The sequence below is a fragment of the Pelophylax lessonae genome (assembly GCF_965119305.1).
Source record: "Pelophylax lessonae genome assembly, chromosome: 4".
NCBI classification, from domain to species: domain Eukaryota; kingdom Metazoa; phylum Chordata; class Amphibia; order Anura; family Ranidae; genus Pelophylax; species Pelophylax lessonae.
Window position 1 is genome coordinate 309,726,511 of NC_138771.1, and position 27,856 is coordinate 309,754,366.

The window sequence follows — 27,856 nt, forward strand, 5'->3', positions numbered from 1 at the left end:
GAAGCTCACATAGTTATATCTTTAGCGGCCGCTCCTCCCGCCCGGTGTCAGGTCAGTTCATTTCATTCATGCTCATCGTCCCCCGCTGACAAGGAAGTGAAGCTCACATAGGTATAGTTATTAGCGGCCGCTCCCACCGCCCGGTATGTCACTTCATTCATGAACAGATCATAGTAGAGGCGGGCGGCCGGCCAGAGGCAGGACTTTTTAAACCTGCTAATTTCGGCAATTTTAACCCATTATTGGCCGAAATGGGATAGGCCCATTTTCGGCCGATAATTTCGGTGGCCGAAATTTCGGTGCATCCCTAATGCAAATAAATCAGTCCGATTGGTTTAGGAGCTAAACATGCAACAAGAAGTATGGGGAGGTGGTGTTGAGGACTTTTGAAACAAGCATGTGTCCAGACAGATGTAGTTGTTTTTGGAACACAAAAGGAACAACATGTCTGCTTTAGACTCGATAAGCAGTTTAGACTCTGAGCAAAGAACTATGAAGATTCTATCTTGATTTAATCTTTAACTGTATAAGATATTTATTGCATACACATTGTACATGCTCTTTTGAAGATAATTAGCTTGTGCATGTTGTAGGCATATTTTTGTAACCATGAATTGTGTGATGAGCATGATGTAAATAGGGTAAAAACGTACTGAGGAAAGCTAGGCCCCTACGAGAAGTAGAAATGTATGAATTGTAATGATTGCCTATGTATGGGGTCAACAGGTGGCTTGTATTGTGGATATTTTTAACTGGTTCATAACAAAGGTTCCCATACATGTGTAATATCTCTCACCCACAGGTTGTTTAGTGAGCTTTGACGTCGTGTGTAAAGATGGCTGCCGCATATCCAATTGACCATGTGGTTTTGGGGGGGGGGAGTGCAATCATGTCTTGCTGACATCACTCACAAAACAACCTGAGTGTGGTCAGCAGGAATATTTACATCCTGTGGGTGGTCTCTGCTCTACAGGACTATAAATAGAGTCTCTAGCATGGGGGAGAGAGAGGTTCGTCTTTGGAGCTATGGAAGGAAAGCATGCAGCAAAAAAACATCCTCACTGTCCTGTTCCAGATATCGAGTCAAGTATTATTTGATATTTCTTTGGGATAGTGGGAATAGGAGTGTATGTTTGAGTCTTGTTCATGTTTATGGTAACTTTTATGTGTAAGGAACTTTATGTATTTTGATGTCCAGTAAAGTTTTGTTTCATGTTTTTTTTTTTTTTTTAATCAAAACTGCTCTTGGTGCGTCTGTTCATTTTAAATATTCACTAGAATTTTCAGTGGCTGTCCAGTATACCCGATTATTAATTTTGTTGTTCCCTCCTTTGATACATGCCCAATTACAATTTTGCAAAAAAAAAAAAAAAAAAAAAAAAAAAGTAAAAAAGCACTGCAGAAACGATCCAAAAGCAAACAGCATAGGTGTGAATGGAGCCTAAATTTAGATCAGCCCAGGAGGTGGAGTGGAGAGTTCTGGGGTATTTGCATTCAATTTTTTGTTCAGGAGGGGTTGATGATTATGAAAGTTTGGAGACAGATGATAGTTTTGCAGAGGTGTGATGTGACAATGACACCAGCATTAAATAGGTGTACACTGCAAACAGATATAGTTAACTATTTTCATAATCGATTAGTTGGTCAACCGATTAGTTGGCCTGAATACAGAATGCATTATTTGTTTACATATCAGAAAAAAACAGTGCAGCACACATATAGCTCAGTACACCGTCCATACATGTCAGAAGACACAGTGCAGTACACATACAGCTCAGTACACCATCCATACATGTCAGAAAACATAGTGCAGCATACATACATGTCAGTACACCGTCCATACGTGTCAGAAGACACAGTGCAGCACACATACACCTCATTACACCATCCATACATGTCAGAAGACAGTGCAGCACACATACAGCTCAGTACACCGTCCATACATGTCAGAAGACAGTGCAGCACACATACAGCTCAGTACACCGTCCATACATGTCAGAAAACACCGTGCAGCACACATACAGGTCAGTACACCGTCCATACCGGTCAGAAAACAGTGCAGCACACATACAGGTCAGTACACTGTCCATACATGTCAGAAAACAGTGCAGCACACATACAGCTCAGTACACTATCCATATGTCAGTAAGTGCCCGAGAACTTGTGAATGTGCGAGGAGCAATGCCTCATGGGACATGTAGTCCTGGGCAGGAAGTGAGTGGTTCTAAAGGCAGAAGTTTTTTTTTACCTTGCTATTGGGGCACTCTGAAGGCAGGAGGAGCCAGAAGCGTCGGTGGGGGACCCCAGAAGAGGAGAATCAGGGCTGCCCTGTGCAAAACAATTACACAGAGCAGGTAAGTAATACACTTTTTTTTTTTTTTTTTTTTTAAACAACAATCACCTTAACGACTTTGTGCGGGGAAGATCAGCATCTGAACCCAGAGAAGGTGGAGGCTGATAGACTAGAGGTAATATAAGGCATTACAGTTACATTTAAAGTAAACCTCTACCAGTATTGTGCATTGTATTTAAAATCATATCCATAAAAAAAAAAAAAATCTCAGCTTTTACTACTACTTATAAATCTTTTATATTAATCTCCCTTCCACCCTTCATATAGCCTCATGTCTGGCTTCTAGTTAAAATGCCCATATATCCTACTTCTGGGTGCATTCATTATTATACATGATATAAGTAATATATATTTTTACTTTCACTGTTTCACAGTATAAATAGTAGCGATTTATATTTATACTACCCCTTATAGTAGGGATTATCTGCTCTTTTTGTACTATAGGGCTAATTTTAGTTTTTTTTTTTTAAACCCATTATTACAGGCGATAAAAAAAAAAAAAAAGAAGCATGCTGCTGCTACCAAACGTCTTAGGCCTGGTTCACACCAATGCGTTTTTTTGTGCTTTTTGCAGAAATGCACTACAGTACATTTAGCACAGTTTCCTATGGGACACGTTTTCAGCCACTGCTTATTTGGAAAGCTTCAAGGACTTTTTTCAAACACAAAACGGTGCTTTTTTTTGGTTCAATAGACTTCAATGGAGAAGCTGCAGTAAAGCATGTAGTGCGTTTTGTCTGCGATTTGCATTTTTTAATCTGACCAAAAAGGAAAAAAAAAACAAAAAAAAAAAAAAAAACTTGACAGCAAAATCCCATGTGCAAAAACGCGCTGCAGAAACGGATCGAAAGCAAAAACTGCTTCGATGTAAACCGAGGCTTATGCTAACCATACACGTATCAATTTTCAGACGAGAATATTCATACGAAAAAATCTTTGTACATTTGCTGAATAAAAGAATGTCGTTTTAAATCTGAATGTTAAAAGTAATCAAAATTTTCAAAGTAATGTAATTTCTGAATGAAAACCGCATACACAGTCTGGAAAATGCATCTTCTTGGACAAAGGAATTTTTGCAGTCACTGTGGTCAAAAACGAATGTCGATTTGACCTCACTAAGGATTAGAAAATCGAAACGTTCTTAAAACAAAATTTTTTTAAAGGAAGACATTGTTTTTGTAGGGCCAGCATAAGTGACAGCAGGCACAGGTAGTTTTTTCAAAGCCACCTGCCTATGACAATGGAGTGTCATACATAATATATTACAGTTCTATTAAAAAAAAAAAAAAAAAAAAAAAAAATCGGCAAAACTCAAATTTTCTTTTTTCTTTAAATAAAAAATATTTGATCCGAGTCTGATGATATTTAACGGATTCAATCTCTAATAGTATATACAGTACAGTATATTTCCTCTGTCTGTTATTCTCAGAGTGGATTCGAGATTTTGCTCCCTAACCATATAGTTGTCTATTTATATTTACTACTGCATATAGATATTTAGGAATAACATTGCCTTTTGTTTTTAAACTTTACATGTTAACTAAATTAGAAACCACACTTTTTTTTTTTAAAGAGGAAGTAAACCCTCTGCAAGTTGTACCTATAGGTAAGCCTATGATGAGGCTTACCTATAGGTACTGTAAATATCTCCTAAACATGTACCGTTTAGGAGATATTTACCTTACATGCAGCCAGTGACGTCACTGGCGCATGCGCTCTGAAGGAACGGCCGCTGGTGCCGTTCCTTCAGAGCCCCGTACCATGACCGTCGGCACGGAGTGACGTAATCCCGGGTCCAGCCAATCAGATGGCCAGATGCCGCAAACCTGGAAGAAGGGTGACAGAACATGTCACCCATGGTAGAAGTGAGCGGTCGGCGCTTCGTTCTAAGGTAAGTATATCATAACGAGCTAGTATGCGATGCATACTAGCTCATTATGTGTTTTTCTTTCAGGTGTACTTTTTGAGAAAAAAAAAAAAAAATTCTGAGGTTTACAACCTCTTTAAGGTCAATTATGAAAATAATCGTTGGTTGCAGCTCTAAAACAGATCATTCCAAAAGCTACAAAAGCTTTACTTTTGTCTCCTGTAGAAGTATAGAATTCCTGCTGTATGTTAATATCAGATCTTTTAGCTGAGTCTTTGTACTGCTCTTTCTACTTCTACATGTTTGAATGCTGTGGATTGCGTTGAGCCCCCCCCCCCCCCCAGTGCGCTGTCTTTTGTTGTGCAGCACATATATGATGCGGGGCACCAAAATGCACTTTTGTAGAGAAAATCCCTGCACCAGCCCTGTATGCTACACTGTAAACATGCTTGGTAACTGATCACTGGTCTTGGTGCAAATGAAACCAGCCCATTCACACTCAAGTGCTATATTGTGTATTTTAATGCTTGGAAATGTGCATCTAAAATGATCCATGAGATGGGGGATGTGTTCTGTAGTCCTATCACACTTCCTGTCCTGTGGTGACAATACTGCTCCTCGGATGATAGTTGTCACCAGGGGCAAGGCTATGCTCCCAATCAGGCCAACTGAGGTGTGATTGGGGTTGGAGGGCTGACATCACAATGAGGCCAGAGCAAGCCCCGGTTCACATTTGTGCAATCTAAAATTACATGCGATCTCGGTGTGGTGCAAATTCAGCCATACAGTTTGTATGGCTGAATTTGCACCGCAATCGCACTAAAAGACACACAGGACCCTTTTTTTGGTCCACAGCAGAACGGGATCGCATGGTGGTTCACACTACTGCGATCCGATTCTGTGCAAACTTTCAGATCACACTGCGATATTTGATCTGATCTGGGGGTTTCGTTACTTTTAATTGACACCCCCAGCGTATCACATATGGCAGTGTGAACTGCCAGGGGTGCGGATGCGATGCGGGAACATGCTGTATATTCGCAGTGTTCCCGCAACGCACAAATGTGAACCGGCACTTAGAGACACTCATCAGCATATCCCCTGAATACTGAGCCTTATAAAATCACAGGCTCAACAGTACTGAGCTCCTTGCCTGGGCACTGTGCCATAGCGGCCAAGCATCTTAAATGACATGTGGCCTGTTTGGCCTCACTGAGCACAACACGGCTGACCATGTGGCGGTCACATCGGGCCCTGGCACAGTCTTGACCTTAGGACAGGAAGCATGTTACTGGCAGGATTTCAAGGAAGAAATAAAGGAAAAAAAGAAAACTAATGCAGCCACCACATCTACGGACTGCAATTTATCTGTAACATATGTATCATAACTGAAATACATAAATTTTCTGTTCTTTCTTGAATTAAGATATACTTTATTTATACAGTCATCTATTAGACATGAAAATAATAACATTATAAATCCAAGAATACCTTGTTGTTTGGCACTTAGAATAGCCATAAACCTTTTCCTTTTCTAAAGCAGATTATTTTGCAGTGTGAATGAATGTTTAAATACTTGCTAGTTCTTCATGTGTGTCACCTAGCAGTACAGTCAGACTGCATGCACTGAGGGGGAAGGACTTGCTGTTTACATCTGTCTGCTGGCTGACCTTTAAATGACTTTCACTATAGAGATTTCTGCAAAGCTTCAAGTCTCAACGCAAATTCACGATGGACAGTGTGCGAAGTGTAGTCACAACAGACTACTGATTTTTCCTTCAGTCCTTTTCAAGGCGAAAAAGCCCGGGGCTTTTGCATGTATTAAACATTTGGCTAGATATGTTTATTTATAGTTCAGTAACATGTTTATTCCAATGTTTGTCAGTCAGTTCTCAAAATGAAGGCCTTTATTTAATAACATGATTCAAGGAGCAGTCGCATGTAAAAGGACCTATGACAACAATTCCAAAATCTGCTCTTGGTTGTCCTTGTACACCTATAAATGCCACTATGTGATTTCTATGGGTGGCCAAAGACCAACATCTGTCTAAACAAGACCAAGCCTGTTTTTTTAAACCTATTACTGCATCACAAGGTAATAACCGTTTTTGAAGACTGAACGAAAAGATAAATATGACAACCTGCATTGAAAGACAAACACCATCTGCTTGCATAGAGATTCTTGTAACAGTTGTGACTCTCATCCCAGGAAAAGGGCTAAAGCCTCGTACACACCACTAGTCTTTTTTCATTCAAAGCTGTAAGCTCGGGTCGAGCGGCTATACTAAGAATCTGATGTTAGTACAGCAATCACCCTTGCTGAGCTATTGTGTTCTGACTGGGGGACACCCCTGCCCCCCAGAAGACCCCGATCAGTGCTCCCAGCCAATCATGAGTGGCCCTATTAACAAAAAGATCTTGGCTGAATAGTGACTGCAGCCAATCATGATTTAGTCACTGTTTGGGCATTCAGACAGGGGGGAGGGAGGCGTTCACCCATGTTTAGCATGGATGAGGGAATCTATTGCTTTCTCTCAATCACCCAATGGGGCTGAACAAGGGAAGTCTTAATTTGCCCTGGAAGATGCCTTTGTCGCGAAACATGCTAGGTGGAGTCCAAGTCCGGGATGTCATCATGTTTTGTGAACCTGGAAGCGGCCAGCCCCTCTTGGGACCGGCTGTGATTCACATAGATGCTATTTTTTATTTTTTTTTTAACTAGGTTACTTGGTTTAAAAAAAAAATTAGAAGCGCTTTTTGGTTTTTCTTTTAATTATGATACAATGTTGAAGAGGAGGGTGATCCTCAAGTCCTGACCTGAAGTGGAGATTGTAGGTGGCTCTGAAGTGGAAGATAAAACAAGCTTGTTTTGACTGCTCTGTAATAGGAGGTCAAAGTGTTCTGGAAAGTAGGAGCCATTTAGTGTTTGGTGGAGGTAAACATTGGCGTATGAATATATAGATACTTGCTGAAGTTTTCACACCGTTCACATTTGGCACTTTATTGGACGGGTTTTCACTTGCTCTGGACTTTATCAATATATTTACATTTCATAGATTTCTTTATTTAGAATTTGCACTATATTATATATGAGCAGCACTTTTGTATAATACATTTTATACACTCACCTTCAGAAATTAGGGGGGGGGGGACCTTGCAGTGGGGTCCCAAGCTGCAAAGGGTTAAATGCCCATATCTAGGGGTGGCAGAGAAGGGAGTAATACTTATCATATACATCTCTCTAGCAGGGTCCCTCCAGCTGCGTGACTGGTCCCCTACAGCCTCCTCTCTACGCTGCGCATGACCCCAGTTGCATGCTTACCCCCCCCCCCCCCCCCCACCTACAGAGAAGGGTTCAAAGCATTGCATTGTACTTGATGACACTGAGGGATCGCCCACAGACTGACACTTGGTAAGGAGAGTGTCGCTCTGGGGTGGGGGATAGCATAAGTAATTACACCTGTTCCTATACCCCAGAAACATCTAATCCTTTCAACGAGAAGTTGCCCCACTGCAAGGATGGATTTGTTTTCTAATCTCTGGAGTTGGGATTGAATGTGTATGGCTGGCTTTATGCTTGGAAGTATTAATTATGGTCTTCTAGCCAATTAACTTTTCATTTCAATTTTATGCATCTTTGTCGTAACACGCTGTAAAACTGCACCCTTCGGTTTTGCAGCATGTTCATTTGCAATGAAACAATAGGAATTGCTCAATGCCTATGATGTGAATGGGCACTTGGACTTGTCTCCAAAACAGGTGGTCCCATTGGAAGATTGCCCCCTAACTTTTGTTTTGGAGACAATACATACATTTGGATTTCCCCTCGCTTTGTTTGTGACAATGGTAATCAGAACAATCCGAGGAGGAATCTCTCCAATAGGGACACAGGCAGCATTAAGAACTTGGCAGAGGATTTAACCCTCCCTACTCTATCCAAAACTAAAAACAGGTTTTGCTTAAAGAAAACTTTAAAAAAAAAAAAAAACATTTTTTTTATATAGAACAAACTGGGAAAATTGAAAAGTTTTTAAAAGGGAAAGTATGGACAAAAAAATTTAGTAATGTAGTGGTTCTAAAAATCAATGTTTACAGGACTCTGCATAGTTCTTAATCATTGGGCTTTTTTTCCTGCCAGTCCTGCTGCCATCATTAATACAATGTAACAGATGCACAGGAGAAAGAAAGACACATGACTGCATAAAGAAAGCCTCTCTATGGGGAGATGTGAGTCACACACAGTAGAGGTCTGTCATTGTGTTGCCTATTTGGCAGGTGTCAGCAGGTGTGCCACTGTTACAGAGAGCTGGAAAAGCATATATATAAAAAAAAAAAAAAACCCCACATCCTCCAAATTATAATTGTATAGACGTGTGTGTGTGTGTGTATATTACACATACATACACACACACACACACACACACACACACAAATACATACATACACTTCCCCCTTGTGTAGCTGAATAGATTGTGATTACAAATTCCTTTACCACTTAAGGACCGCCCCACAAACATATACTGTGGCAGGGCGGCCCTTAAGTGCAAAATCGCATACATATTTATGAGATTTTGTTTTAGGGCTCTAGGGGGTGTGTGCCCCACCTGAGCTGTGCTCCCGCTGTGATTAGACACAGCGGGAGCCAGTCTGCAGGTTCCGGGGGCCACGATGGCCGCCAGCCACCCGCGATTCTGAAGGAGAATGACAGAACAGCTGTCTGCCCATGTAAACAAGGCAGACGGCTGTTCTGTAAGACAGGAAGGGGAGATTGTGTGTTCCTACTATAACAAGCCGACAATCGGCCGATCGGACGTTGGCCGAATATTTACAGCTGACAATCGGTATGTGTGTACGGGCCTTTAGGCTCAGATTTGTCCGCCACAATATCGCAGTCCCGCAAAAAAAAAAAAAAAAAAAAAAAAAAAAATCGCTGATCACTGCCTTTACTAATAAAAACAAATAAAAGTACATAAATATATCCCTTAGTTTGTAAATGCTATAACTTTTGCACGAACCAAATATACACTTTTTGGGATTTTTTTTTACCAAAAATATGTAGTAAAATACAAATTGGCCTAAACTAAACTGATAAAAAAAAAATAAATAAATAGATTTTGTGTTTTATTGCATAAAGTAAAATTATTTTTTTTTCCAAAATGGTCAGTTTTTTTTTTTTGTTTATAGCGAAGAAAAAAAAAAAAAAAAACACAGGAGGTGATAAAATACCACCAAAAGAAAGCTCCATTTGTGGGAAAAAAAGTACATAAATTTGATTTGGGTATGGTGTCGCATGACCGCGCAATTGTCAGTTAAAGCAATGCAATGCCGTATCGCAAAAAAATGGCCTGGTCATTAAGGGGGTAAATCCTTCCAGGGCTGAAGTGGTTAATTTGCAGGAAACCTGTAGATGAGATAAAGTTCCAAATAATATTATTTGTTATGAAATTATAGAGCGCACACACACACATAACAGGCTGTTCAATATGTGCTCTGGCACGCTTAGCAGAGCATCCACTTTATATATGGTTTCTTATCACACAACACATTAAAAAAAAAAAAAAAAAAAAAGACACATTGGGCATCCCAAGATGCCAGGAAAGTCTTCTTCTGAGCGGTTTACTTAAAAGTTATTTACTAAATTACTATATAGCTCAAGCGGCCATTTTAGCTTAATTTAAAGAAAATGAGGCGAAGACAACCACATTTGAGATTGGTCTTATTCCTAATAAATGTATATCATGATGTGAATCAGTAAGGATCACTATTGTCCCTATACATAGCATTACTTTGCCTGCCCGAGTGACACTTGGGTGTCAAGATCAGAGGTTAACTAAAATGGGGCAGTTCCAGCCTGACAGGGCTCAGTTATTTGACCGGGTTGTTTATTCTCAAGAGTTAGTGGGACAATAGGATAGCCAGGCAGTGGACAGGCCAGCAACTGTCAGATTTTTGTTGACCTCTGACCCTAAAACCCAAGCTAAAGTGTTAGGCTCACAAAGCAAATCTAAAGCAAGCAAAAAGGAATCTTGCATTTAACTTTGTACAATTACATTAATTTAAAGTGTGCCTGAAGTAATAATGAAGTTGTGAAATGTTTACTGGGATGACATAGTAGGCACCTCAAGGTACCTGCACACCTCGCCAGTTGTTACAAAGTTGCTTTATTACAAGATCAGAAGCCTAAAGCCCCGCACACACGTGTCGAAAATCGGCAGGGAATTTTAGTCCGACGACCGATCTGCCGATTTTCGGCTTGTTAGTATGATGCTTCCGACAACTGACTCCGACTTTTCGGCCGAAAAAATTCTGGTGTGCAGGCTATAAAATTTTTGTCCGCCGTCAAAACACGGCCGATTTTCGTCTCATTAGTACAGATTTCGGCAGGGAAAAATCTTATGAGCAAGACTGGGCATGCTCAGAGAAGAAAGAACACAAAGAAAGCAAACCAGCACATGACATCACTTCTAAAGTAGAATTTTGTTGGGCGAGAAAATTTGTGTGCAGTCTAGAGCACATTCCAACCAACAAAACACCACTCTGGACAAAAGACGGACGATTGGTCGGCCGATAATCGTTGCGTGTGTACTAGGCTTTAGAAGAACTGATTGATTTAGCACAGAGCCCCATGGGACTCATGTGAAGCCAATGAATCCTTCTTGTTTTTTTAATACTATGTTGGGACACAGTGCTACTATTTCAACTGAAGCTGAAGTGGAAAATACAGGGATAGCTATGCAGGGGATTACATGAGGAACTTCAAGCGACAACTGAATTGGTTGGTAAAATATTTAAAGGTGAACTTCGGGAAAACAAACCTGCACTGAAAGCTTTAACTGCTTGCCTAGAGGGACAATGCACAGCAGTTTTACTTTACCTGATCAACTGCTCCAACAAGCTCCTCTGAGCTGTAAGACAGGTCTCTGCAGCTTTTACTCCCTTGCACTCCAGTGGTCTAAACTTCTTGGACGTCATCAAGACCAATGCAGGGCCCATAGGTCTTAGCAGAAGAAACAGCTTAATGTCAGACCATAGGGGAATCATGGATCAGGTAAGTCATTTTTTTGTTTTTCTGGAGTTGGGCTTTAACCACTTTACCACCGGAGGATTTTGCTGTCTTCCGTCCAGGCCACTTTTTGCGATTCGGCGCTGTGCGACTTCAACTGACAATTGCGCGGTCGTGCGACGCCGTACCCAAACGAAATTTACGTCCTTTTTTTCCCACAAACAGAGCTTTCTTTTGGTGGTATTTGATCACCTGTGCGATTTTTACTTTTTGCGCTATAAACAAAAAAAAGAGCGTTTATTTTGAAAAAATAACAATATTTTTAACATTTTTTATATGAAATTCCCCCCAAAAAGATGTAAAAACCAATTTTTTAAAAATTTTTTGGCCAATTTGTTTTCTGCTACCTATGTTTGGTAAAAAAAAAAAAAAAATCGCAATAAGCGTCTTTTGATTGGTTTGCGCAAAAGTTATTGCGTTTACTAACAAAGGGAAAGATTTCTGTCATTTTTGGTGTTTTTTTTTTTTAACGCGTAATGGCGGCGATCTGCGATTTTTTTTGTGGGACTGCGACATTGCGGCGGACAGATCGGACCCTTGACTGACATTTTTGACACTTTTGGGGGTACCAGTGACATTACTGCAGTAATCAGTGCTATATATATGCACTGTTACTGTAAAAATGACACTGGCAGGGAAGGGGTTAATTTTATTGGAGAGGGAGGGGTTAATGTATGCCTGGTGCTTACTGACGTGTAGGGGGGAGGTGACTGAGTGAGTCATGGACAGATCGGATGTCCAGCTATGCTGAACAGTCCGATCTGTCACTCCCTGTCACTATGGAGATCCGTCCGCTTGTGTTTACACAGGCGGGCGGATCTCCACACTAGATCCCCGGCGATCGGGGCAGAGCAGCGGCGATCGCCGCTGCTCCTCCCCTGGCCCAACTCCCGCTGTGAATGAAAACAGCGGGAGCGAGCCTCCGGCGGCGCGCAAGCACCGCCCAGAAGGGGGGGGAGTGTCTGACGACGTTAATACTACGTCGTCAGACGATAACGAGCCACTCTGCCGCAGTAGTATTACTGTGAGCGGACGTAAAGTGGTTAAAGATCAACTAAAGCCCCGTATACACGTACCGATCGTCGGCGAACGATCGGCCGTCTTTTGTCCTTGGGCTGTCGGTGTCTTTTGAAAAGTGCAAAGACAGCACAAGAATTTTGTCGGCCAACAACAGCCGACTGCAGAAGTGATGTCATGTGATGGTTAACTTTCCCTGTGTTTTTTCTTTTCTGAGCATGCCCAGTCTTGCAAATCTGCGGTCTGTCTGCCAAATTCTGTACTGACTGGCGAACAATCGGCCGCTCTGGTGTCGGCATACAAAAATTTTAATGCTTGCATGACAGATTCTTTTCGGCCGAAAGTGCGCTGTCGAAGGCATCATACTAACAAGCCTACAATCGGCAGATCGGTCGTCGGCCGAAGCTTTTCGGCCGACGATCGGTACGTGTGTACGGGCCTTTAGTCTTTAAAAGTGGAACTTTACTCTCTCAATCAACATTGACCATTTTTAATCCTTAAGCATTAGTAAATAGATAGGAAAGCATATCATATTTACTTGTGTTAAACTTTTTGTTTTCAGTTACTGCCTGGTTTCCAGGCCTAGGCAAATGATGTGATCTGAGAAGTATTCAGGAGAGGAGGGGCGGTTTTCTCAGCCCCCTGACTGCATGCCTGAGCAAAGGGCAGATGGATTCCAGGAAGTAAATGCTACATGAATCATCTGCCCTTACTCAAGAAGGCTATGGCCAGAAATGCTAAGGGGTCTTTATCAAAGTGTTTTTTCAGAAAAATAAAGCATAGAGACATGAATGGATGAGGGATTTGCTCTGAATATTGAAAATTAATTAAATAGTGTTGATGGGTGGTGCTCAGTTCCCCTTTAAAGGCAAAGAATCACATCACAAATTGAATTTAGAGTCATTTTGTAGTCCTAGGTAGTTACAAGCAACAAGCCTACACCAGGTTCATCAGGTAGTCGCCACTGTTGCTTGTACTTACCTGTGACAAATAAATAGCTATTGATGAAACATGTCATGTGCTGGTGATACTTTGCTTTTGAACATTAGTCTAATAAGTTGTCTCCCAAGACTTTTTCTCATGATCAACACAGCATATTCTCGAATAAGAAGGCCAAATTCGTGTTCTGGGTCACAAGGAAAGTCCATTGGGTGGATACATCAGTTTCAGCTTTATCAAGATGGACTGTTTGGCCTGGAAACTGTAGACTATACCTGCTCTAACCCCAAAGCCACCATGTGATGTCACTTTCCCTGTGGTAAATACTAAACATTGTAGCACATTCAGCTTCTTGCCACAACAATCTCTGAACAATCCAAGGCCTCCCGATTCAGGCCACTGCAAGCTCTATCAACACACAATCTCTGTTTTAATGGGTAACCACTTCCGGACCGCCCACTGCATATATACCGGCTGTGCAAAATCACATGGGTACTTGATTTTGTGCAGGGGTTCTCGTACTCGCTGCCGCACGACCCCGCAATTGTCAGTTAAAGCAATGCAGTGCCATATCGCAAAAAAATGCCTGGTCATTAAGGGGGTAAAACCTTTCCGGAGCTGGCTCCGTTCAAACCTGCTATATATTTGCAAAAGGCAGGATTAAAGCAGCAAAAAAGGATTCTCTTAACCAATAATAAATGTATTGCAGTTTTGTGAAACGTATCCAGTTTAGTGAAACCCATTTTCCTGCAGTGTGTTAAAACCACTAAACAATTTAACAATCAGTAGACAGATACATTTGCAATGTTATGAAATTGTACCATTGGATATGATTTATCCAGTATTCCTAAACTATGCAGAGTATCACCAGAGGAGTCAGAGGAATGGTTTTATTTATTCCCAGTGGAGTCAGATTGTCTCTTCTCCCTGCAGAAACTAGATCGCAAACCTGCAATACACCCAAATCTAGGTCAATTCTGCTATAGGGATTAGCCTGGACAGCAGCAGCAGCATGCATTGTCCCCACTCTGTCTTCAAGGGATATTAGCAATTGTCCTTTGAATATAAAAACCTTCAAGAAGACACAAATATGTCAGCAGCATGGATTTCAATGACAATGCCACAAGGTAATAAAAGCATTGCAAGGCTATTCCTGTAGAAACACCTAGAAAGAACTTTCTGAAAAATAGCACAAAAAAAAGTTAGCACGCTCAGTGTTTAAAAGCAAAACATACAAAGCACAAATTTCACTAAGGCAAATTGTAAACCTATTCCAGGCAATATAGGATTTCTGGGTATATTTATATCTTCAATTAGAACAATTTAAAGTTCTAGCTACCAGATCAATAACCTAGGGATACATTGTTGAATGGATCATTCTGAAGAGGTTACCTGTTCTGGTGTATGACTATACACAGGCCAATGCTCAGAAATGGTGCAATTGATCTGTGTCGCCTCTGATTACTGAGCAGTTTTAAGGTTAATTCTGAAGTGATGAGAATTTGCCTGCACAGGATATACCGTATTTTTCGCCATATAAGACGCACTTTTTCTTCCCCAAAACCGGGGGGGAAAAGATGGTGCGTCTTATACGGCAAATACACATTTTGCCTGCTGCCTGTGCTGAGTCCTGACGTCCAATGGGGGCGGTGCCGGTGCGTGCGCCAGTCACGCACCGTCACCGCCCGATCTCCTTCCCGCCGGACCGAGAGAGCCGCCGTCAAAGAAGACAGAAGAGGACGCAGCGCCGGGGACAGAAGAGGATGAGAGGAGCAGCGCCGTGGACGTCTCGCAGGCAGCCCAGGAGAGCAGGTAAGTGAGCCGACCTGTGCCATGATTAAAGCACCACCTGTGCCATGCCTAAAGCACCACCTGTGCCATGCCTATACCCTCACCTGTGCCATGCCTATACCCTCACCTGTTGATATAAAATATTTTACTGCAGTATTTGGTTCAGAATCTTTTTTTTTTCTAGATTTTCCTCCTTTAAAATTTGGTGCGTCTTATATGCCGATGCGTCTTATACGGCGAAAAATACGGTACTCATGATCACATTCAGAGCTTTTCCCCAACATCTTGGAAGACTGTTGCAGGTGATCAGTGCACAGAAAAATGGAATAAAAACCTTCCCATTGCACCATATATGGCCCACCAGGCACAATTATTTGGAGGGGAAAATGTAGTACTCTGGCCGTTCACACCCACCATAAATACCTTTATCTCATAACATATCTAACACAAAGAAAGAGGAAACTGGGTTCTATAAACATCACAGTTTTTTTAATTTGCATGTGTATCGTTTAACATGTTTTGCATTTGGCGCATGATAGCTACACCCAGCAACAGCCTTTCTTAGTTACTGCCTATCTTTCAGAATTCATTACAATGTATTACACCTTTCTCCCAAAACACAAGAATCAAGACAGTGGCTGCTACTGACTGCTGTGTTTCTTATAGGAAAAGCGAAAAAAAGTATAAAATCGTCTGAATTTTTGAATGAAATGTTGAAAGCTGTTTAGAGTTGTAGTAGTGTAGCAGTTAAATTATCAGCACAATTGAATATATTTTGATACAATTTTTTTCCTTTTTTAAATATCTTTTGAAAGCCTGGATATGACCATATGCATTGCTGTTAAAATCTTCAACAAGATGTTAATGAATGCCTGTCACTTTTCAGGAACCCCCCCCCCGTAGTACTACACAGGCTGTTCATACCCCAGACTGCAGAATGAAGTGAATATGAGTGACAAGCAACCTCCTAAATCCTTATATTACCTTCTGTTTTAGGATTCAGAGAACATGTTGCTAACTTTGTGCTGCTTACCAAAAACAATATGTTCAATAAGTGACCACAGCTATAGACAAATTCACCAGTTAACAGTGGACTGTGATGGGCCCATGATGGCTCTTTGGGGGGATTAATCCATAACATCTATGCACTGCACACAACTTCATCCTACTAGGTTCATCCACTAATAACGGACGACTTGCATAACTTTAACCACTTAAGCCCCGGAGGATTTGGCTGCTAAAAGACCAGGGGTTTTTTTGCGATTTTTTACTGCGTGACTTTGACGGACAATTGCGCGGTCGTGCGACGCTGTACCTAAACGAATTTCACGTCCTTTTTTTCCCCACAAACAGAGCTTTCTTTTGGTGGTATTTGATCACCTGTGCGATTTTTTGATCATGCGCTATAAACCAAAAAAGAGCGTAATTTTTGCAAAAATAACAATATTTTTCACATTTTTTTATATGAAATTCCCCCCAAAAAAAATGTAAAAATCAAAATTTTTTAACATTTTCGGCCAAATTGTTTTACGCTACATATGTTTGGAAAAAAAAAAAAAAAAAAAAAAAAAAAAAAAAAAAAAAATCGCAAAAAGCGTATTTTGATTGGTTTGCGCAAAAGTTATCGCGTTTACTAACAAAGGGAAAGATTGTCATTTTTGGTGTTTTTTTTTTAACGAGTAATGGCGGCGATCTGTGATTTTTTTTTTGCGGTACTGCGACATTGCGGCGGACAGATCAGACCCTTGACTGACATTTTTGACACTTTTGGGGGTACCAGTGACATTACTGCAGTAATCAGTGCTATATATATGCACTGTTACTGTAAATAAAAATGACACTGGCAGGGAAGGGGTTAACTTTATTGGACAGGGAGGGGTTAAGTGTGTCCTAGGGGCGTGTTTCTAACTGTGCAGGGACATTGCTATTGGTGTAAAAACAAAGATCAACAGTTCTACATAGTAGAACTGTCTGATCTTCATTTTTACACCAGGGAGAATGACGGGCGGCTTGTTTACATAAGCCGCTCCGCCTTTCTCCCTTCACAGGAGCGATCATAGTGTGACCGGCGGACATCGAGTCCGCCGGACACACGCACTGACTTGTCTGTGAACGAGCCGCGGCAATAGGCTTGCAAGTCAGTGACAGGCGAGTGACGTATCCATACGTCACTCTGCCTGGCCGGGGCTGACCGCCGCAGTACATAGTCGTGCGGCGGTCGGCAACCGGTTAAGGGTTCATTCACACCAGGTGTGGTGGGACTGGCATTGGGTGGCTATTCCAGCACAGGCCCACCACATCTCCATTGCAAGACAAGGCAAAATGCCTCATCTCCAGTGTGGCTAAAGCCCCGTACACGTAGCGATTGTCGGCCGTAAATATTCGGCCGCCGAACGATCGGCCGATTGTCGGCTTGTTAGTATGATGCTTCCGACAACCAACAGCGACTTTTCGGCCGAACAGAATCTGTTGTGCAGGCATTAAAATTTGTTGGCCAACACCAGAACGGCCGATTGTTCGCCAGTCAGTACAGAATTTGGCCGACAAACAGCCGATTAGCAAGACTGGGTATGCTCAGAAAAGAAAACACACGGAAAGTTATCCATCACATGACATCACTTCTGCAGTCGGCTGTTGTTGGCCGACAAAATTCGTGTGCAGTCTTTTGCAGTTTTCAGCCGACAGGACAGCACCGGACAAAAGACGGCCGATCGTTCGGCCGACATTCGGGACGTGTGTACGGGGCTTAACTCACACCATTGCATCGATGGTGTGTGCTGAAAAAAAAAAAAAAAAAATACCGTTAGCATTAGAGATGTCACTAAATTTTCGGAGGCCGAAACAGATCGGTCCAAAATTGTGTGATCCTTTTGCTGATAAAAGGTGCCGATAATAGCGGTAAAAAGCACAAAACACGGGTGCGTTATTGATGCGTTTTCAAAGCATTTGAACAGGAAAGTGCATTTTTTGTTACATGTTTTTATTTATTTTTTTTTAACTGACCAAAAATGCAGCAAGCAAGATTTTTAGCACCAGAACGTAAAAGCAATGGACCCGTGTAAAGACATACATAGAATTTAAAGAGATACATTTTTCTTGAGCTTTTCGTGTGCTAAAGGTGCCAATAATGGCCAACCATCAATTCATATTAATTTAAATATTAATTAAAAAGTTGAATATTAATATTTTTTAAAAACTGTCATTTTTAGCACCAAAACTTTAATTCGGTGCACCTCTAGTCTAGTGTGCAGTCATTTTTTCCCATTGCAGCGTGGGTCATTGCATGCAGACAGATAGAACTTTATAAAAATGTCACTGGGTGACAGTTCAATTAAGCTTTTTTTTTTTACAAAAAGAACTCAACATTCCGGCCGGGACACACCACACACTAGTCACTGTGTTGCAATGCAGAGGCTGCTTTGAATGAGCCCTCGGTTCACACCAATGCGTTTTGCATTAACGCAGGATGCAAGGGTCAGAGACTTTAAATGTAAAACAGTGCTTTTTTTGGTTCAATAGACTTTAATGGAGAAGCTGCAGAAAATCACGTAGTGCGTTTTTACCACGATTTGCATTTTTTAATCTGCCCAACAACAAATTTGCCAATAAAAAAAATAAAAAAATAGGAAAAAAAAAAAAAAAAAAACACGCAAATCGAAGCAAAAACACAGTAAAGCCATGGCTTGACAAATTTGCTTTGAATCTAGGAGCCAGCTTTTTTAACCACTTGCTTACTGGTTACTTTCACCTCCTTCCTGCCCAATTTTCAGTTTTCATTTTTGTCGCACTTTAAATGACTGTGCGGTCATGTAACACTGTACCCATATGAAAATGTTATCAATTTTTTTTTTCACACAAATAGAGGTTTCTTTTGGTGGTATTTAATCATCACTGGTTTCGTTTTTTGCTACATATATGTAATAAGACAAAAAAAAAAACACAACATCTTTCTTCATTTGTTATAAAACTTTGCAAATAAGTAATTTTCCTTCTTTACTGATGTCCAGTGAAGAGGCTGCACAGTGATGGGGAGTTACTAGTGAGGCTGCACTGGCTCCGGGCTGTCCAGGGGGGAGCGGGCTCTTGGGCTGCTCAAACCTGACTCAGAGCCGCAGTTGGAACCTGTCCAGGGAGGAACTGGAGCACCAGGGAGGAACCGGAGCACCCGGGGGTATCTGGATCACGGCCATTGCTGACCCCGTTCAGCGCCATCGGTTACTACCCAGATGGAAGATTGAGTCTACCCTGGACAGCTTGGCCTGGACCCGCACCCAGTGAATCCTGTAGGAGGAGCTCCAGAAGCCCAGAGCAGGAGGCTGGAGTCTACACCTTCATGGTCTCACTGAGAGCCACACAGGGGAAATTTCGTGCCAGGGCCTCTACTCCACACCTCTCAGCTGCGCTCCTGCCCCTTACCCACCCTTCCTACTTCCTTAGAGCCCTGCATCTCCCCTAACCCACTCTTCACAGTCCTGCCCCTCTCCGCCTTTAACCCACTCTTACAGCGCCCGTCCCTCCCCACCCTCGGTCTTATACACACACTGGTGACATCTGCCTGCTGACCGCCCAGCAATAACAGCACTGGCACCTGTTCCGCAATTCCCATTGCGCCCAGCTGCCTGCCCACGCTACACCACTTGGGCTAACAAATGCCCGGGCGCCAAGATACAATTTCTAGTCGCCATGGTGACCTGGTGCCTAGAATTTATCGAGCCTTGAAATAAACCCCCGCAAAAAGCACTGCAGAAAGGCTCAAAAGCAAACTGCATAGGCGGTGTGAATAAGCACACATTCACCTCAATACTGGCAAGATTCTTCAGTTCCAATTAATTGCGGCAAAAAATAAAAATCACCTTCAGGTGTCTGTACTGTCCTGGGATTTTATAACAGAATGTAAGAGACCCTTTTTTTTTTTTTTTTTTACTATATATTAAAATATCTGCACTTATTTCTTAACACTAAAATAAAGCTTCATCAGTCTCAAAAGAATATAGAAAATTTAATTATCACGACCAAGAAAGGCCCCTTTCACACATACGGTCCGTTCAGTTCATCAGTTCAGTCACGTCAAAATGTATCAGTTTTTCATCCATTTTTTTACATCCACTACAAATGCAAAAACTGATGAAAAACGGACCGTTTGTCCGTTTACATCCGATCCGTTTTTTTGACGGATGAAAAATAGGGCATTCATCCATTCCAAAAAACGGACATTGACGGGAGCGGATAAAAACGGATGTGAACGGATGATCATCCGTTTTCATCCATTTTTACACAGATGCATTGATGTCCGTTTTTCATCAGTCAACGGTTGGATGAAAAACAGACAAACAGGGCCTAATTCTCAAAATCTCACAGTGCTGAAAAGTAAAAAACGGTCTAGTAATGATGGTAGGTGTAACTTGCCCAAAGAGGTGTTAAAAGCCTTTTCCACAATTGTCAAATAGAGGAATGTGCTCCTGGCAAAAGTAACCCATAGATAACACACAAACACACTATGTGGATGAAGGAATCCTCCCCACTGACATTGTATTCTGACAGCAGGGAGACTTCCCCACCATCAGAATACACTGATCAGCACTGCCAGAAATGCTGATAAGGCAAGGAAGGAAAATCCAACAGGCTGGTTGTTCACAAGTTGATCAGTAGATTACCTTCTGTACAACTAGCCTACCCATACATGGATCAAACTTCAGCCAGTCCCTACTGAACATAAAAGGCATCTGAAGTATTAACACAGTAACAGTAAACTCTACAATTTCACACAGAAAGACAATGTTCACAGCAGATATTGTATCTGAATCTTACACAACCAGCATCTGCAGGAATTAGAGCTGCACAATTATTCATAAAAAAAAAAAAATCACGATCTAGATTCAAAATGACATTTCCTCAATTCATACAGTGCGGAGCTGTTCTCTGCTCACTCTCAGCTGTCAAAAAAAAAAAAAAAAAAAAAAAAAAGAGCCTCTGCAAACCTACTAAGGCTGGGAGATCACTAAAAAAAAAAAAAAAAATAATGTTTTACAATGTAGCATATCGTTCTTTTTCTGACACTTGTTGCTTACAAGTTAAAATCAGTATTTTTTGGCTAGAAAATGGACTTTGAACCCCCAAATATTTTATATATATTTTATTTCTTAGCAGAGACCCCGGGAGAATAAAATGACGATCACTGCAATATTTTATGTCACACCGTATTTGCGCAGAGGTCTTTTAAACGCAATTTTTTGGGAAAAAATACACTTTAATGAATTTAAAAAAAAAACAGTAAAGTTAAACGCATTTTTTTTGTGAAAGATTATGTTGTTACGCAGAGAATTATGATCTTTATTCTAAGTAAAAAAATTGTGATTCTTATTTTATCCGGAATCATGAAGCAGCTCTAGCAGGAATTAAAGCGCACTCAACTTTGAAAAACATTTGAAAATACAGTTCAGTGATGAACAGACACATATTAATGCCTGAAAACAAAAAGCAGAAACTTGAAATACTATGTAAAACAAACAGACATACAGAACAAATCTTTGAAAACATTTTATGTCCAAACATTGCTTGTTCAAACAACAAGCATTCTTATCACTGAAAACAATGTATACAAGTGATAACATTATACTATTATAGGACTTGAGTCATTTAGGGACAGGGACACACTTCTGCGCCTAAAGTTTGGTGCGTTTTTGATGCAGTATCATTTTATAAAACATACCACACTAGAACTCATTGTGAATTGTGCCCAGCTGTTCGACACACAGCCAGAGTAGTGAAAAAAACTACTGCCAGAGACAAGTATATTGTAGGAGCAAGATACGGATATAAAATACTAAACTGAAATGCTACAAATGAGACAATGATGCCACATGCAAGGTCATAAACATAACAGCCACAAGGCCATAAAAAAATCATCAGCATATTTTTTGACCTAAACAACATTAATCTCTTGCCTGCCAGCAATGATAATGAACAAGTAATGCGGATCAGAAAACCAGAAGTGTCCTGCCTCCTGTTTACCTCTCCCATCTCACACGGCTGAGTAACATTACCAGGCAGAAGACATGTTTTCAGTGACATCAGCACTAACGGCCACAGCAAGCTGCTTCTAATCTCCAGAGATTTCCAACTCCCAATCTAGTGCACACCTACCTGCTGCTCTTCATATGCTAGAGCTGAGCAGAGATGTGCTGTCACTCCTCTTTGGCAGATACTTGTAAGCATCTCCAGGGGCCTGAACTGCATGGGGAAAACATCCTTGGCAACAGCTGAGCCCTAAACTCTACCCAGCACACATTCCCAACAAAGGCAGATGTAGAAGCATCTCTGGGGCCCTAAACACAACATGGGTCAGTCATCAATAGCCATTGCTAAAGATTTGTTCTGCCACTTCAGTCTGCTAGGTAGGTAGCTTTATGGCTCAGCTACTAAGCAGTATAGGGATCCACAATTGCTCAGCATGTAAGCCTAGGGCTACACGGGTCATTAAATTTCCTTCCTACTGAGAGAATTTGGGCTGTGAGACGGGCGATTCAGCAGCTTGAGAAAAATTGCTATTGGTAGGATCGCTAAAGAAGCTGCCTGTCCATGTGGAATCTCTCTCTTTAACAAAATGCAGGGATTGCTTACAGAGGAACTTCACCTAAAAGGGGAAAAAGTTCTACTTATTTGCATCCTCAACCCCCTCCCTTCTTCCCTCCACTGCCACATTTGGCACTTTTTTGCAGGTACCAGGTCAAATGTGCTGCGGTGATCTGAGCTGGACGTTCACCCCTGCAGTCCTCTGGGACACATCATAGGTCCCAGACGACTGCGCAACCATTCACAAAGCTCAGCGTGACTCGTGTATGTGCAGTAGGAAACTGACTGTGAAGCCTGCAAGGCTTTACTGACGCTTTCCCTTACTTTAAGTATAGTTTTTTTTTTTTTTTTTTTTAAGTTTTGGACACAGTGGATGGGGATTACGTTTTTTTTTTTTTTGCTATAAACCAAGATATAAAAATCCACGCAAATGTATAAATGAATAAGTGTCCTAAAGTGACAAGTGCATAACTAATTATACATGTGTAAAATCCATAGAAAATATGAAATATAAATTCAATAAAGTGCACAGTGCTGAATGTCAGCGCCCGCTCTTGAAGCCGATTGAAGATTCAGCTCGGCTGAGGACATCACTGTATCCCTGGACAAGGAAGCATCCTTATATTAAAAGTCAGCAACTACAGTATCTGTAGCTGCTGACTTAATTTGTGGGGGGGCCTGGAGCTCCACTTTAAGTAACATACTGTAGGTTGGCCATTCACTTCTTGATGATCATTCAGTTCTTAAAGATTCAGCAGAAACTGGCTCAGTGGGTGGCCCTGTTGACTGCCTCCTACCCCACATACCTCAATTGAAAAACTGAAGGAGCTGGGCTAGAGCATCAGTGAACAGTGGTTGCATCCAATCTAAAAACAGGTAGTTTGACAGCTAGAAGTCTGTTTGTCAAAATGTAAAACCTGCAGCAGGAGATTCATTCATCCATCGGTGTTGCGTAGGGGTGATGGATCTGTTTGTGGGAAGGTAGATATGGGCCGGAGGGAGCACTGCCTGTTTTGGAAAGCATGTAAAGTGATTATAGACAGGGAATGTAAACACAGGCCTGCAGAGTTCTGTCTGTTCTGGACGTGCGCAGTGATCAGACAGGGAATGTAAACACAGGCCCTGGGAGGTTCTGCATGTTTCGGTCAGTGTGCACAGAGGTAGGTAAGGTGAGCACAGGCCTGCTGCAGTTAGTGCCGGGAGAGCTGTGCCTTTTGCAGTCAGTGTGCACAGCAGTAGGTACGGGGAGTTCTGCAGATTGCAGTCAGTGTACACAGAGGTAGGCAAGGTGAGTACAGGCCCTAAGGAGCTCTACCAGTTATGGTCAGTGTGCACAGGCCCCGGGGAGCTGTGCCTGTTGAGGTCAGTGTGCACAGCAGTAGGTGAGCTGAGTACAGACCCTGGGGAGCTCTGCCAGTTGTGGTCAGAGGTAGGTAAGGTGAGGTGAGTACAGGCCCTGTGGAGCTCTGCCAGTTGTAGTTAGTATGCACAGAGGTAGGTAAGGTGAGCTGAATATAGGCCCCGTGGGAGCTCTGCCTGTTATAACAGCAGTAGGTGAGCTGAGTATAGGCCCCGGCGGAGCTTTGCCAGTTGTGGTCAGTGTGCACAGTGTAGGAGAGGTAAATACAGGCCCTGTGGTAGCTCTACCAGTTGTGGTCAGTGTGCACAGAGGTAAACTAAATACAGGCCCCAGGGGAGCTCTGCCAGTTGTAGTCAATGTACACAGAAGTAGGTTAAAGCGAGTAAAGTCCCCAGGGGAGCTCTACAAGTTTCAGTCATTGTGCACAGTGTTCTGGCAGGGAAGGTGAGCACTGATCTGGGGTGCTGTGCCTAATATAAGTGCACAAAGTGACCACACAGGGAACGTAAACATGAACCAGGGGGGAAATCTCCCAGTTGTCAGGATGCACATAAGTAGGTCAGCTGAGTACAGGCCACGGGGGAACTGTGACTGTTGTGGTCAGTGTGCACAGCATTTGGGCAGGGGAGGTGAACACTGGTCTGGGGTGCTGTGCCTGTTGTAAGTGTGTACACAGTGACCACACAGGGAACGTAAACATAGGCCCACGGGGAGCTGTGTCAGTTGCGGTCAGTGTGCACAGTGGTTGGGTAGGTGAGGGAAGTCCGGACCCTGCCAGTAGCAGTCAGTGTGCACAGTGTTGGGGTAGGTGAGGGGAGACCAGGCCCTGCCAGTTGCAGTCAGTGTGCACAGTGGTTAGGTAGGTGAGGGGAGTCCGGGCCCTGCCAGTTGCGGTCAGTGTGCACAGTGGTTGGGTAGGTGAGGTAAGTACGGGCCCTGCCAGTTGTGGTTAGTGTGCACAGTGTGGGGGTAGGTGAGGTAAGTATGGGCCCTGCCAGTTGTGGTTAGTGTGCACAGTGTGGGGGTAGGTGAGGTAAGTACAGGCCCTGCCAGTTGCGGTCAGTGTGCACAGTGTCGGGGTAGGTGAGGTAAGTCCGGGCCCTGCCAGTTGCGGTCAGTGTGGGGGGTAGGTGAGGTAAGTCCGGGCCCTGCCAGTTGCGGTCAGTGTGGGGGGTAGGTGAGGTAAGTCCGGGCCCTGCCTGTGGGGGGTAGGTGAGGTAAGTCCGGGCCCTGCCAGTTGCGGTCAGTGTGGGGGTAGGTGAGGTAAGTCCGGGCCCTGCCAGTTGTGGTCAGTGTGGGGGGTAGGTGAGGTAAGTCCGGGCCCTGCCTGTGGGGGGTAGGTGAGGTAAGTCCGGGCCCTGCCAGTTGTGGTCAGTGTGGGGGTAGGTGAGGTAAGTCCGGGCCCTGCCAGTTGCGGTCAGTGTGGGGGGTAGGTGAGGTAAGTCCGGGCCCTGCCATTTGCGGTCAATGTGGGGGTAGGTGAGGTAAATACGGGCCCTGCCAGTTGCGGACAGTGTGGGGGTAGGTGAGGTAAGTCCGGGCCCTGCCAGTTGCGGTCAGTGTGGGGGGTAGGTGAGGTAAGTCCGGGCCCTGCCTGTGGGGGGTAGGTGAGGTAAGTCCGGGCCCTGCCAGTTGTGGTCAGTGTGGGGGTAGGGGAGGTAAGTACGGGCCCTGCCAGTTGCGGGCAGTGTGCACAGTGTGGGGGTAGGTGAGGTAAGTCCGGGCCCTGCCAGTTGCGGAGTGTGCACAGTGTCGGTGTAAGGAAGGTGAAGAGAGGTGAGGCCTGTAGCTGTCGGTGAGTGTGTCCAGTGTTGTGGTAGGTGAGGTGAATGTGTGTAATATTGTGGTAATTGAGGTGGGTCCAGGCCCCGGTAGTCCCCACTCTCCTCACCCCCTGAGGGAGACCTCCTGTGCCCTCACACACCTTCTTACCTGGATTGTATCGTCTCCTCTTCAGCCGCTCGTCCTCCGCCTCCCCCTTCCCTCCTGTGCAGTGGAGCAGTCCGCAGGCCCCACCATCCGCTTACCTCGGGCCGCTCATAGACTCCTGTAGGCGGCGATCACCGAGAGCCGGGGGATGGAGACACCGGGACCCCCCCTCCCCGGTACTGAACAGATGGGGCGGGGGAGACTACCGTGCATCACCTACTAACCGCGCACTCGGCCATAACATGCCGCACTCCCCCTAACAAACGCGCAGCCTCAGAGAGCTAAGCTACCGTAATAAAGATACCACGTGGATCTGTGAACAAAGAAAGAAATCGCCTTCAACTAGTACGACCAATCCACACAGCCGACAGATAGGGGGGCCTTCACCGAGCCAGATACTGCGACCAATCACAATGTGTCTTTCATCATAGACAGAACTGTGGGGTCCCTCAGTCCTACTGAGCTGGTCAGATTTCTGTATATACCTCTGAAGCAATGGTCTGTACTTGGTATTGGTAAAGGCAGTGTAATATATACTAGGATGCAAAGGTTTGTTTGGGTTTAAATGAAAAAAGTTAGTTCACCTTTACTTAAAAAAAACAGCATATGCAGATTGGGGGTGTCTGTAGATAAAAATAAACAAGTTGAATAATGCCCTTGCTATAGGTGTGTCCAATTACATTCCTCATGAAGCCTGACTGGAAAACATCTAAGATGTTACATTATAAGCTCTTTGAGGGCAGGGACTGGTGTCAATTAGGGTTGGCACCTCATCCCTGTAAACCAGGCCACCTAATATTTATGCAGGTTCTGTGGCTGATATAATGCATCAGGAGAGAAAAAGAGATGTGTGAGGGGTCTGAGGAGCTTACTCCTGTGATGGGGAAGGGGAACAGTCACAGCTAGGCTACACATAGCAACCTCCTAGGAGTTTTCCAGTCAGGCTTCATGAGGTAAATAAAGGGCTTACACCAGGGGTCTCCAAACTCTCTAAGCAAAGGGCCAGTTTACTGCCCTTCAGACTTTAGGGGGGCCGGAATGTGGACATTTTGAGTAGAAATTGTCCTGACATCCGTGGGAGTAAACAATGCATCTTTGGTGTCTGTAGGAGGAATAGTGCCCCATCATTGGTGTCAGTGGGAGGAATAGTGCCCCATCATTGGTGTTAGTGGGAGGAATAGTGCCCCATCATTGGTGTCAGTGAGAGGAATAGTGCCCCATCATTGGTGTCAGTGAGAGGAATAGTGCCCCAACATTGGTGTCAGTGGGAGGAATAGTGCTCCATCATTGGTGTCAGTGGGAGGAATAGTGCCCCATCATTGGTGTCAGTGGGAGGAATAGTGCCCCATCATTGGTGTCAGTGGGAGGAATAGTGCCCCATCATTGGTGTCAGTGAGAGGAATAGTGCCCCAACATTGGTGTCAGTGGGAGGAATAGTGCTCCATCATTGGTGTCAGTGGGAGGAATAGTGCCCCATCATTGGTGTCAGTGGGAGGAATAGTGCCCCATCATTGGTGTCAGTGGGAGGAATAGTGCCCCATCATTGGTGTCAGTGGGAGAAATGGTGCCCCATCATTGGTGTCATTGGGAGGAATAGTGCCCCAACATTGGTGTCAGTGGGAGGAATAGTGCTCCATCATTGGTGTCAGTGGGAGGAATAGTGCCCCCTCATTGATATCAGAAGAATGAATAGTGCCCCCTCATTGATATCAGAAGAAGGAATAGTGCCCCATCATTGGTGTCAGTGGGAGGAATGATGCCCCATCATTAGTGTCAGTGGGAGGAATAGTGTCCCATCATTGGTGTCAGTGGGAGGAATAGTGCTCCATCATTGGTGTCAGTGGGAGGAATAGTGCTCCATCATTGGTGTCAGTGGGAGGAATAGTGCCCCATCATTGGTGTCAGTGGGAGGAATAGTGTCCCATCATTGGTGTCAGTGGGAGGAATAGTGCTCCATCATTGGTG

The 27,856-nt window shown here is 43.4% G+C and overlaps 1 protein-coding gene across 1 annotated transcript in view; it reads right to left on the minus strand.

Annotated features, from left to right (window-relative positions):
• The window catches only part of RNF44 (ring finger protein 44), a 107,766-nt gene extending 81,571 nt beyond the window's left edge, over positions 1 to 26,195 (minus strand). The window contains exon 1 of the mRNA XM_082255667.1: positions 25,895 to 26,195. The gene's annotated coding sequence lies outside the window, so the exon portion shown is untranslated. The remainder of the gene's footprint in view (positions 1 to 25,894) is intronic.
• Between the last annotated feature and the right edge of the window lie 1,661 nt (positions 26,196 to 27,856).